We start from the raw sequence: 14,949 nt of genomic DNA, 5'->3' as shown, positions 1-14,949 counted from the left end.
ATCACGTTCCTACTGCCAGCTGCCATGGCAAGGGGTCCTGTAAGTCAAATCCTCTCCTCTGCTTGGGTGAACCCTGTTTCTTATCTGTCCTCTCTGTACAGTCCTAACTCCTGTGCCTGTCTTTCTAAAGAGCATAACTTCACCAAGGCTAACCCAGGCGTTTGGTGTCCATTCTCGGGGGCATTTGACTTTAGCCATGTTTTCATTTGTGAGGCATTTTGAAAAGGAAGGGAATCAGATTTTGCAAGCCCAATGGACAGCATTTCTTGATTGTTATGCAGAGGCCTCCAAATGAAATTCTGAATTAAAAATTGCATCATTAAGTCTGTGGTCAAAGGAAATGAGCAATTTGACAATCTTAAGAAAGAAAAAATTAGACTCATTTCCTTCAAATCCTCCCTCCAGTCCCCTCCCTACATCCATCTCTCCCACTTCCCTCCTATACTGATTTCTCTCCTTTGCATCTTTTCTCTAAAAACTAATAGACAGAAACCTCAATTATGTAGAGTCAGGAGACCAGAAGTGGAAATCCTCACCCCCCAAGACAGTAGCTGAGCTGACAGGAAGAAGACAGACCCTTCCTCTTTCTCAGCAGGGATTTAGCCAATGATCAGCCATGGATGCTGTTTACTAAGCCCTCCCACCTTCCTTTTCCTCTATACAATCTTTCTCCTTCCCTTGTTGTGCAGGAAAGTGCATGTGACTCACTATGGTTGTAGACCCTGAATTGCAATTCTCTGCTAATCCCAAATAAACCCATTTTGCTGGCAAAATACCTGGCAGCCCAATTGTTTCAGATTGACACTTCCCTCTTTTTCTTGTCCAGACCCTCTACCTTTCCCTAATAACCCTCCTAAAAGCCCAAATGCCAGCTGCCTCTAAGGACCCATCCTGCCCATAAGCCATGCTCATGAGTTGTTTGCTGACCACTGTAGAATTTAAGCCTTGGGTCCAAGCTGAATTTAAGAGTTATAATTAAAGATTTTGCTAAATCCAAACAAAACCAGCACATATTCATAGAAGAATTTAGAATTCTTTGGGTACATATAACCCAGGGCTACCTAACCTATATCAACTTGTACACATGTTGGTCAGAACCATACAGGTTGCTTCTATATGATAAAGCTGACTAGATTGACCTGGAAAGAGATACTATAGATAAATTTCTCTTCACAATAAATTTCAGCGTCAAAAACAAAAACAAAAATGAAACAAAACAAAATAAAAAGGTCAGAAAAGTAGATCTACATCTCTTAAAAGTCATACTTGAAATATTTCCAATAAAAATGGATTGGACCAAACTTTAATTATGCAAGCAACAAAAATAATGAAATTAGAGGAGATTTTCAGGATAGATTAGAATATACCTCTTGACAACACTTGAGAGTGTAAGGAGGGACTTATGTAACAGCAGCCCTCTAATCTCATTGTCTCAATGGAATTAAACCTGAACTTGGAGACTTAATTTGAAAAAATTAGAACGAGAAAGAGCCCCTTCAGCTGAACTACAACACAGGGAAGAACACTATAAAAGGGGTTTAGAATAAAACTGAGAAAAAAACCTAAAGTAAATTTGTGGCTCTGCAGATCAAACAGCTAGGTGGCCCACCACCCAGGCCAACCACTTGAAGGAATTATAAACCAAAATGACACTAAAAAAGAAGTCCTATCTAATGAAAGCAAAACAAAGAGAAATGCCTTGATTCAAATCAATGAGGGTGCTCTGAGGAAGGAGAAAGTACCTAGTATCCTACCATACACTTAATCTCTCAAAATGAAATACTTATAAATTATGGATGGTCATCCTCATCAATTCCTGATAGATGCAGGAGCTACTCCTCCTACATTAAGCTCTGATAACTTTACTCAACATTTTGCCCCAGAGTAAACATACTGCACAGGTGGAAGGTATTTCAAATAACCTACAGATGTTCCCCTATCTCCTGGCTGTTAACTGTAACCTGTGAGCCCTTGACTGAAAAACATTCCTTCCTGCTCTGTGATACCACCTTTGAGAATTTAATAGGGAGAGACATACTCTGCAAATGGAATTGCAGTGTTAAATGTTCACCACAGTGACTCTTTCCTGATGTCCCAGAAGATTCCACTATTCATAATCAAGCAGTATATGCCTTGGATATACATTTCCCTCCTCTGTTATATTTCATGCATACTAGGATAAGGATTCTGGACATTGTATCTGACTTGAGGCTAAAAATTCCACAGATGTTGGAAAAATAATTGGAGTAGACTCTATCAAAGTCCAAACAAATTCTACCAAGCTGTTACCTAAACTTCTCCAATATCTTGTAAAGTCAGAAGCAAAGGAAGGGGACAAACATAATTGAAAGCCTTATATCTAAAGGATTCTCATGTCTTGCACTAGCTCTTGTTACACTCCTCTCCTACAAGTAAAGAACCAAATGGACAAGGAAAGAGATTTATTTAAGAACTCAAGGCCATCAACATGATTGTTATCCCTGCTCCCCTATAGTTCCTAACCCAAGTACCATCTTGCCCTCACTTCCAGGAGCTCTGATGTGTGGAGATTTGCTCTGCCTTTTCCATATGCCTCTAACCAGGAGAGTCAGTACCTTTCTTCTTTCACCTGTGGAGGACATCAGTACACCTGACAGCATGGCAGGGCTTCACTGGAAACCCTCCTACTTCTCCAAGGTGCTCAATTAAGACTTACAGGGTCTACACCTCTTAGAGAAATGGAAATAAAAATAAAAATAAACAAATGGGACCTAATGAAACTTAAAAGCTTTTTCACAGCAAGGGAAACCATAAACAAGACGAAAAGACAACCCTCAGAAGATGGCGGAAGAGTAAGACGCAGAGATCAACTTCTTCCCCACAGATACACCAGAAATACATCTACACGTGGAACAACTCCTACAGAACACCTACTGAACGCTGGCAGAAGATCTCAGACCTCCCAAAAGGCAAGAAACTCCCCACATACCTGGGTAGGACAAAAGAAAGAAGAAAAAAAAAACAGAAGCAAAAGAATAGGGACGGGACCTGCACCAGTGGGAGGGAGCCATGAAGGAGGAAAGGTTTCCACACACTAGAAGCCCCTTCATGGGCGGAGACTGCGGGTGGTGGAGGGGGTGAGCTTCAGGGCCACAGAGGAGAGCACAGCAACAGGGGTGCGTAGGGAAAAGCGGAGAAATTCCCGCACGGAGAATCGGTGCCTACCTGCACTCACTAGCCCGAGAGGCTTTTCTACTCACCCGCCGGGGCAGGCGGGGCTGGAAGCTGAGGCTTGGGCTTCGGTCAGAGCGCAGGGAGAGGACAGGGGTTGGCTGCATAAACACAGCCTGAAGGGGCAAGTGCGCCACGGGTAGCCGGGAGGGAGTCCAGGAAAAAGTCTGGAGCTGCCGAAGAGACAAGAGACTTTTTCTTGCCTCCTTGTTTCCTGGTGCCTGAGGAGAGGGGATTAAGAGCACCACTTAAAGGAGCTCTAGAGACGGGCACGAGCCGCAGCTATCAGCACGGACCCCAGACACCGGAATGAGATGTGAAGGCTGCTGCTACAGCCACCAAAAAGCCTGTGTGTGAGCACAGGTCACTCTCCACACCTCCCCTCCAGGGAGCCTGTGCAGCCCGCCACTGCCAGGGTCCCGTGATTCAGGGACAACTTCCCCGTGAGAACACACGTGCTCCTCAGGCTGTTGAAAGGTCATGCTGGTCTCTGCCGCGCAGGCTCGCCCTGCACTCCGTACCCCTCCCTACCCCCGGCCTGAGTGAGCCAGAGCCCCCTATTCAGTGGCTCCTTTAACCCCGTCCTGTCTGAGCAAAGAACAGACGCCCACAGGTCATCTACACGCAGAGGCGGGTCCAAATCCAAAGCTGGACCCCGGGAGCTGTGTGAACAAAGAATAGAAAGGGAAATCTCTCCCAGAAGCATCAGGAGCAGTGGATTAAATCTCCACAATCAACTTGATGTACCCTGCATCTGTGTAATACCTGAATAGACAACAAATCGTCCCAAATTGAGGAGGTGGACTTTGAGAGCAATGATATATATATATATTTTTTTCCCTTTTTCTCTTTTTGTGAGTGTGTATATGTATGCTTCTGTGTGTGATTTTGTCTGTATAGTTTTGCTTTTACCATTTGTCCTAGGGTTCTGCCTGTCCTTTTTTTTTTTAATTACTTAAAAAAAAGTTCTTAATAATTATTGTTTAATTTAATAACTTTATTTTATCTTCTTTCTTTTTTCTTTCTTTCTTTCTTTTTTCCTCCCTTTTATTCTGAGCTTTGTGGAAGACAGGCTCTTGGTGCTCCAGCCAGGCATCAGGCTGTGCCAATGAGGTGGGACCACAAGTTCAGGACACTGGTGCACAAGAGACCTTCCAGATCCACGTAATATCAAACAGTGGAAACCTCCCAGAGATCTCCATCTCAATGCCAAGACCCAGCTCCACTCAACGACCAGAAAGCTACAGGGCAGGACACCCTATGCCAAACAACTAGCAAGACAGGAACACAAACCCATCCATTAGCACAGAGGCTGCCTAAAATCATAATAAGGACACAGACACCCCAAAATACACCACCATACATGGACCTGCACACCAGAAAGACAAGATCCAGCCTCATCCACCAAAACACAGGTACTAGTCCCCTCCACCAGGAAGCCTACACAACCCACTGAACCAACCTTAGCCTCCGGATACAGACACCAAAAGCGAAGGAAACTACGAACCTGCAGCCTGCAAAAAGGAGACCCCCAAACACAGTAAGTTAAGCAAAATGAGAAGACAAAGAAATACACAGCAGATGAAGGAGCAAAGCAAAACCCCACCAGACCGAACAAATGAAGAGGAAATAGTCAGTCTACCTGAAAAAGAATTCAGAATAATGATAGTAAACATGATCCAAAATCTTGGAAACAGAATGGAGAAAATACAAGAAAGGTTTAACAAGGACCTAGAAGAACTAAAGAGCAAACAAACAGAGATGAACAACACAATAAATGAAATTAAAAATACTCTAGAAGGGATCAATAGCAGAAAAATTGAGGCAGAAGAATGGATAAGTGACCTGTAAGATAAAATAGTGGAAATAACTACTGCAGAACAGAATAAAGAAAAAAGAATGGAAAGAATTGAGGACAGTCTCAGAGACCTCTGGGACAACATTAAATGCACCAACATTCGAATTATAGGGGTCCCAAAAGAAGAAGAGAAAAAGAAAGGGACTGAGAAAATATTTGAAGAGATTATAGTTGAAAACTTCCCTAATATGGGAAAGGAAATAGTTAATCAAGTCCAGGAAGCACAGAGAGTCCCATAAGGATAAATCCAAGGAGAAACATGCCAAAACACATATTAATCAAACTATCAAAAATTAAATACAAAGAACAATATAAAAAGCAGCAAGGGAAAAACAAATAATACACAAGGGAATCCCCATAAGGTTAAGAGCTGATGTTTCAGCAGAAACTGTGCAAGCCAGAAGGGACTGGCAGGACATATTTAAAGTGATGAAGGAGAAGAATCTACAACCAATATTACTCTACCCAGCAAGGATCTCATTCAAATTTGATGGAGAAATAAAAAGCTTTAGAGACAAGCAAAAGCTAAGAGAATTCAGCACCATCAAACCAGCTTTACACCAAATGCTAAAGGAACTTCTCTAGGCAAAAAACACAAGACAAGGAAAAGCCCTACAATAATAAACCCCCCCAAATTAAGAAAATGGTAATAGGAACATAAATGTCGATAATTACGTTAAATGTAAATACATTGAATGCTCCAACCAAAAGACATAGACTGGCTGAATGGATGCAAAAACAAACCTGTATATATGCTGTCTACAAGAGACCCACTTCAGATCTAGGGACAAATACAGACTGAAAGTGAGGAGATGGAAAAAGATATTCCATGCAATGGAAAACAAAAGAAAGCTGGAGTAGCAATTCTCATATCAGACAAAATAGACTTTAAAACAAAGACTATTACAAGAGACAAAGAAGGACAGTACATAATGGTCAAGGGATCAATCCAAGAAGAAGATATAACAACTGTAAATATTTATGCACCCAACAAAGGAGCACCACAGTACATAAGGAAAATACAAACAGCCATAAAAGGGGAAATCGACAGTAACACAATCATAGTAGGGGACTTTAAAACCCCACTTTCACCAATGAACAGATCATCCAAAATGAAAATAAATAAGGAAACACAAGCTTTAAATGATACATTAAACAAGATGGACTTAATTGATATTTATGGGACATTACATCCAAAAACAACAGAATACACATTCTTCTCAAGTGCTTATGGAACATTCTACAGGATAGATCATATCTTGGGTCACAAATCAAGCCTTGGTAAATTTAAGAAAATTGAAATTGTATCAAGTATCTTTTCCGACCACAACGCTATGAGACTAGATATCAATTACAGGAGAAAATCTGTAAGAAATACAAACACATGGAGGCTAAACAACAACTACTTAATAACCAAGAGATCACTGAAGATCACTGAAGAAGTCAAAGAGGAAATAAAAAAATACCTAGAAACAAATGACAATGGAAACACAATGACCCAAACCCTATGGGATGCAGCAAAAGCAGTTTTAAAAGGGAAGTTAATAGCAATACAATCCTCCCTCAAGGAAAAAGAAACATCTGAAATAAACAAACTATACTTACCACTAATGCAATTTAGAGAAACAAGAAAAAAAAAACCCAAATTTAGCAGAAGGAAAGAAATCATAAAGATCAGATCAGAAATTAATGAAAAAGAAATGAAGGAAACAATAGCAAAGATCAATAAAACTAAAAGCTGGTTCTTTGAGAAGATAAACAAAATTGATAAACCATTAGCCAGACTTATCTGGAAAACAAGTAGACTCAAATTGATAGAATTAGAAATGAAAAAGGAGAAATAACAACTGACACTGCAGAAATGCAAAGGATCATGAGAGATTACTACAAGCAACCATATGCCAATGAAATGGACAACCTTGAAGAAGTAGACAAATTTTCAGAAACGCACAACTCTCCGAGAATGAACCAGGAAGAAATAGAAAATATAAACAGACCAATCACAAGCACTGAAATTGAAACTGTGATTAAAAATCTTCCAACAAACAAAAACCCAGGACCAGATGGCTTCACAGACGAATTCTATCAAACATTTAGAGAAGAGCTAATACCCATCCTTCTCAAACTCTTCCAAAATATAACAGAGGGAGGAACACTCCCAAATTCCTTCTACAGGGCCATCACCACCTTGATACCAAAACCAGACAAGGATGTCACAAAGAAAGAAAACTACAGGCCAATATCACTGACGAACATAGATGCAAAAATCCTCAACAAAATACTAGCAAACAGATTCCAACAGCACATTAAAATGATTGTACCCTATGATCAAGAGGGGTTTATCCCAGGAATGCAAGGATTCTTCAATAGACTCAAATCACTCAACGTGATACAACATATTAACAATTGAAGGCGAAAAAACATATGACCATCTCAATAGATGCAGAGAAAGCTTTCGACAAAATTCAACACCCATCTATGATAAAAACCCTCAGAAAGTAGGCATAGAGGGCACTTTTCTCAACACAATAAATGCCATATATGACAAACCCACAGCCAACATCATCCTCAATGTTGAAAAATTGAAACCATTTCCACTAAGATCAGGAACAAGACAATGTTGCCTACCCTCACCACTATTATTCAACATAGTTTTGGAAGTTTAACCCACAGGAATCAGAGAAGAAAAAGAAATTAAAAGCATCCAAACTGGAAAAGAAGAAGTAAAGCTGTCACTGTTTGCAGATGACATGATACTATACATAGAGAATCCTAAAGATGCTACCAGGAAACTACTAGAGCTAATTAATGAATTTGGGAAAGTAGCAGGATACAAAATTAATGCACAGAAAAGTCTTGCATTCCTATACAACTAATGATGAAAAATCTGAATGTGAAATTAAGAAAACACTCCCATTTACCATTGCAACAAATAGAATAAAATATCTAGGAATAAACCTACCTAAGGAGACAAAGGACCTGTATGCAGAAAATTATAAACACTGATGAAAGAAATTAAAGATGATACAAATAGATGGAGAGATATACCATGTTCTTGTATTGGAGGCATCAACATTTTGAAAATGACTCTACTACCCAAAGCAATCTACAGATACAATGCAATCTCTATCAAGCTACCAGTGGCATTTTTCACAGAACAGGAACAAAAAATTTCACAATTTGTATGGAAACACAAAAGACCCTGAATTGCCAAAGCAATCCTGAAAAGAAAAACGGAGCTGGTTGAATCAGGTTCCCTGACTTCAGACTATACTATAAAGTTACAATAATCAAGACAGTATTGTACTGGCACAAAAACAGAAATATAGATCAATCGAACAGGATTGAAAGCCCAGAGATAAACCCACGCATATATGGTCACCTTATCTTTGATAAAGGAGACAAAATATACAGTGGAGAAAAGACAGCCTCTTCAATAAGTGGTGCTGGGAAAACTGGACAGCTACATGGAAAAGAATGAAATGTGAACACTCCCTAACACCATACACAAAAATAAACTCAAAATGGATTAAAGACCTAAATGTAAGGCCAGACACCATCAAACTCTTAGAGGAAATCATAGGCAGAACATTCTATGACATAAATCACAGCAAGAGCCTTTTTGACCCACCTCCTAGAGAAATGGAAATAAAAACAAAAATAAACAAATGGGACCTAATGAAACTTCAAAGCTTTTGTGCAGCAAAGGAAACCATAATCAAGACCAAAAGACAACCCTCAGAATGGGAGAAAATATTTGCAAATGAAGCAACTGACAAAGGATTAATCCTCAAAATTTATAAGCATCTCCTGCAGCTCAATAACAGAGAAACAAACAACCCAATCCAAAAATGGGCAGAAGACCTAAATAGACATTTCTCCAAAGAAGATATACAGATTGCCAGCAAACACAGGAAACAGTGCTCAACATCATTAATCATTAGAGAACTACAAATCAAAACTACAATGAGGTATCACTTCATACCGGTCAGAATGGCCATCATCAAAAAATCGAGAAACAATAAATGCTGGAGAGGGTGTGGAGAAAAGAGACCCCTCTTGCACTGTTGGTGAGAAGGTAAATTGATACAGCCACTATGGATAACAGTATGGAGGTTCCTTAAAAAACTAAAAATAGAACTATCATACAACCCAGCAATCCCACTCTTGGACATATACCCTGAGAAAACTATAATTTAAAGAAGTCATGTACCATAATGTTCATTGCAGCTCTATTTATAATAGCCAGGACATGGAAGCAACCTAAGTGTCCATCGATAGATGAATAGATAAAGAAGATGTGGCACATATATACAATGGAGTATTACTCAGCCATAAAAAGGAATGAAATTGAGTTATTTGTAGTGAGGTGGATGGACCTTGAGTCTGTCATACAGAGTGAAGTAAGTCAGAAAGAGAAGAACAAATACCATATATTAACACATATATACGGAATCTAAAAAAAAAAGTAGTTCTTAAGAAACTAGGGGCATGACAGGAATAAAGATGCCAACTTTGATAATGGACTTGAGGATACAGGGAGGGGTAAGGGTAAGCTGGGGTGAAGTGAGAGAGTGGCATGGACATATATACACTACCAAATGTATAATAGACAGCTAGTGGGAAGCAGCCACCCAGCACAGGGAGATCAGCTCAGTGCCTTGTGACTAATTAGTGGGGTGGGATAGGTAGGGTGGGAGGGAGATGCAAGAGGGAGGAGATATGGGGATATATGTATATGTATAGCTGATTCACTTTGTTATAGAGCAGAAACTAACACACCATTGTAGCAATTATACTCCAATAAACATGTTTTTTAAAAAATAATTAATTAATTAAAAGAAAAAAAGACTTATGGGATCTAAACACAGACCATGACTACTGGGGCACTGGGTAAGGGGTAAGGGAATTGTAATGTTTTCCTTCTTTCCATGCTCTTTGTCATCCCTTCATCCCAGCCATTTCCTTAATCACAGAAAATGACTCCCTTTTTCCTACTGTCTTATCTTTTCTATTGCTTTTCCTGTCAACTTCTCTGTCTTGTCTCTCATCCTACTTCATCCTTTTTCCAATACTTATTCATGATTTCTTTCTTTAATCAATTATTATAGTGAATTTTATTAACAAATAAGAGAAAAATTCACTTTTCTATCAATAAGAAGAAGCATTCATTATACTCAATTATCCTTTTTCTTAGCATGGATCAGAAGCTTACAGCATTGAAGAATTTCTCTCCTCTTGCCATAAGTAAACTTTACCCTCCTCTGATCAGCTATTATGAAGAAGTTTAGAGATTTCAATGTTTTATGTTGTTGAGACATCTAAATTTGGGTGAAAAATGTTAACTTCTTCCAAAAGATGTTATAAGTTTAATAATAATATCCTACCCTGGTTTGATTAGTGTACTACCAGCAAAACTGTGAAATCATTAATCAGAATATAGTAAAAAAAATCTTTTAAACTCCATTAATTTTCAAGAAGATCCTGTAAGAAAAAATGATCAAAAATAAGAAAGAAAAATGTTTTGGGCATGCATAGGTTAACTGAGTTGCTATTTATAATAGTAATAAAAATATAGAAAACAATTCAAAATTAGAAAAGTGAAATGATTTACCTATTACGTTAGAATTGTCATTTAGCATTATTCATGGCACAGAGTAAATGCTAAGTTTAAAAAATAAACTTAATTGAATGGAATGTAATTAAATTATTTAAAGAAATGAGCATTGGCATATATACACTACCAAATGTAAAATAGATAGCTAGTGGGAAGCAGCTGCATAGCACAGAGAAATCAGCTCGTTGCTTTGTGACCACCTAGATGGGTGGGATAGGGAGGGTGGGAGGCAGACGCAAGAGGGAGAGGATATGGGGATATGTGTATAAGTATAGCTGATTCACTTTGTTATACAGCAGAAACTAACACAACATTGCAAAGCAATTATGCTACAATAGAGATGTTAAAAAAAATAACAAAAATCACCTTCAAAAAAAAACATTACCATATTTAGGTTAACAAGGATTAGAAGTCATTTTGAAGGCAGCTTAATGCCTTATCTCAGTTATTTTCTGACAGTTCATTAGTTTACAGGTTTTTACTGGCATCAGGAAAGGCCCTTACATTGCAATAAAATCCTAGTTATATGTAGTGACTTCAGTAAGACAAAGTCTAGTCTGCTTGGCAGAATCTTTGACAGTTTTTGTTAACCCTACAAAGGGCTGCTCAACCAAAAACGTCAGAATAGCTGGTAACTATGGCAGCAGCCATATGGGCCAATGATGCACCATGCCTAGCTGCTCTGGAGCCAATTTTGTGGGCAATCGTGTTCCTCCTTGCAAGACCAAGAAAACCTATAATGTAGAAGCACAACTATAGGAAGAGGAGAAGGAGGAAATGCTTGAGAAGAGGAAGAAATCAGGGAGAAGTAGAATTTGAATTGGACAGTGATTGAGATAATGATACTTGAATTTGAATAAAGAATCAAAGTGTACTGGATTTAACTCGATTAAGTTTCCCTCTACTCACAATATGGGTGCTCTAGAGCTAACATGATCTTGGTTGTACAAAAGGTTATTATTTTTTTAAATTCTTGTATTTTCAGCCTGTAGAACCAGTGAAACTTCATATTCCTTAGACATATATTCACACATCCTTGATGGAGTTGGCAGAAATGAACCTTGTTCTCAATTTGAAATGAAGAATTTGAGCCTCAGATGGACTCAGGTTTGGTTCTTAAAACACAGTGTTCATCTCGTTCCTTCATGAGGCTGCCCAAAAAATTCATCAAGGATGCTGTGATTAATCACTACAGAGAACACCTATCACATTTCTCTAAGCCTCTTAATGAAGAATTTTTATTCTGTTGCACTTATAATAAACTTTATAAATCATATTCTGGCTGTGTGATATCCAACCCAGATACCTTGCCATCCAAGAGAACACATGTTGAGAAGGGAAAGGAGACATGAGTACACTGAGTGCATAAAGCACTGACAGTGATCTATGGAGTGATGGACAGAGTCACTGGGGTCTCCTGAGAGGGCAGTGAACCCCTAGAACAACAGCAGGACACAGAGGGGCAGCACCACCTCTGAGACCGTCACCTGAACACTCAGGGGGAAGCAGGAAGGAGTGACGGGCAGAAGGAGGACATCAAGCCATCGCTGCAGGGTTAGGGCTCTGGCAAGTGAGCAAGGAGTTGTGCAAAATCATAGATCACCATAAACTTTTACCTTTAGTGTAGTGTTTGACTCAACTTTTCAGTGCCTTTGTTTCAGCGGGAGTGTTGTCAATATCTCCTTAAGTTCTGGTTCATTAAAATTCTGGAAAATACGGCTTCCCTGGTGGCACAGTGATTGAGAGTCTGCCTGCTGATGCAGGGGACATGGATTCGTGCCCCGGTCTGGGGAGATCCCACATGCTGCGGAGCAGCTGAGCCCATAAGCCATGGCCGCTGAGCCTGCGCGTCCGGAGCCTTGCTCCGCAACGGGAGAGGCCACAACAGTGAGAGGCCCGCGTACCACAAAAAAAAAATTCTGGAAAATAGTAAGAGAGACAAAAAAATGGTTTTAAAGTTTTTGCTTGAAATGGATGAAATTCAACCATTTAAAAATATCTTCCAAAACATATTCACTCCAGAAATTACATTTGCATTAGTATATACATTCTTGGGTTTATATGGTAAGGACAAAAACATTAAAAACTCATTAAAGAGCATGCATTAAACACCATTAGTTTTCCATTATATTTCACACTTACACATTTTTATTGAATGTTTACTATATATAGTACACTGTGGTTAGAAGTTTGCATGTTTGCAAAAAAATAACATTGCTTTTGCTCTCTAAAGGCCTTGAATCATAGTGAAGTGACAGATAATTCAGCAAGTAAGTCAAGTTAAATACAGGTGGAAATAAAGATGGTAAAATTGTTTAATTGTAGATGGCATAAAGCAGGACTACTTTACTGAGGTAATATTTAGGATGTTTAGTCATCAGCAGTAAACTTACCCTTTGCCCTGTTTTGGGGTTCATAGTAAACTTACCCTTCTTTGCCCTGCTTTGGGACACTTGACACTGGACCCTGTAAGCATTTCTCTTTTGTCATCTGATCTGAAGATAACAAAAACACTAACTTGAAGAGATACATGCATCCGTATGCTCTTTGCAGCATTATTTACAATAGCCAAGATATGGAAGCAACCTAAATGTCCATCAACAGATGAATGGATAAAGAAATGTGATATATATGTATATGCATATATATATATATATATATACACACACACACACACACACACACACACACACAGCATATATACATATACACATAATGGACTATTAGTCAGCTATAAAAAAAATGAAATATTGCTATTTGTGACAATATGGATGGACCTAGAGGGTATCATGCTAAGTGAAATAAGTCAGACAGAGAAAGACAAACACTGTATGATTTTACTTATATGTGCAATCTAAAAATCAGAACAATGAACAAGCATAACAAAAGAGAAACAGAATCATAGATACAGCGAACAAATGGTTGCCAGAGGGGAGGGAGTGGAGAGAGGAGAGAAATAGGTGAGGGAGGGTAAGAGTTACAAACTTCCAGCTACAAAAGAAATGATGAAATGTACAGTGTGGGGAATATAGCCAATAATAATATAATATCTTTGTGTGTTGACAGATTGGTAACCGGAATAAAGGTGTTTTATGGGACTGTTCTGATGTATAGATAAGGTTAAGTGAAATTTTTATGTGACTCAACCATGCTCAATAAATATGCTCTTCCCTCTTCTTGGATGAGCCAGTAGCATATTTCGGAAATTCAGATAGCTCAATTACTTCTCGCTATAGGTCATGGTTATGATCTAGATTTGTTTTCTATGACAAAATCAAATTTAATTGACTTGTTAAATAGTGACCACTAGTAAGTGGTGGTACAACTAAGATTCAATCTCCAAGTTGCGTCTTCAAGTCCACAACTAAATACAATTTGTTAATTTCTCCAGCAGACAGATTGATCACTAGAGTCTAACACACAATCTTATCCAGAAAATGAGACCTGAGAGTGCTTTACTTCTGTTCTTGCCTTCAATCTATTCTTTTTATTACCCATCAAGTAATATCACTCCCCCTCAGTAAACGTCAAAGTATTTAAGGTACTATGTACTTTTTTTGCTAGATATAAAGGCTTTTTGGCATAAATATCTAGCAGGCCAGTAAGGCTCCATTTCCACCCTGTAGATGAAGGCCAAAGCTCCGTCCACAGAAAGTGCAGTTCTGATCTTGATTTCGTATATAAGACATGACAGGCAAGTATTGTTTACGATTAGACTTTTATTTGTGTTACTAGAAATGTGACTCTTTCAAGCGGTAGATCACTGGAAATACTTAGTACTTAATTAGATACATTAGGTCATCATTAAGCATTTTTATTGGTCTGTATATCAACTCTGTTGCCGTGTTTAGAGCTTTATTCCTAAAACACTTCGGATTTTTTTTTGCTTTTCTTTTTTTCTTAACTCTCCTGATATGTTCATTAAGGTAAGTCTTAGAGCTCTTTTTCAGGGATGTGGACCAAGTATGTTTCAATCTTCCTTCTGTTGTTTGTCCTGGGATAAGCCTGAGTGCACTGAGATTATGCTCTTTGCTGTCAGAATCCAGCTCTTCAGGATAACTCCTGAAGGTAGAGGATGGCTGGCTGGGATGGGAAGGACATTGCACCACAGCTATGGAGAGAGCCCAGGCTTGTTCAGGTTGACGGAGCTAACACCTTATCAGGTAAACAGAGCCAACCTTGCTTTTGATGCCAAGTCAGTCTCTATGACCTTTGACAAATCACTCAACCCTCTCCTCCTCAGGTTCCCCAACAGCAATACCAG

Source organism: Delphinapterus leucas, chromosome 9, assembly GCF_059928025.1.
Source record: "Delphinapterus leucas isolate spDelLeu-1000000601 "Yukka" chromosome 9, BTC_Dleu_Yukka2, whole genome shotgun sequence".
Lineage (NCBI taxonomy): Eukaryota > Metazoa > Chordata > Mammalia > Artiodactyla > Monodontidae > Delphinapterus > Delphinapterus leucas.
Note: the sequence above shows the minus strand (reverse complement) of the source record.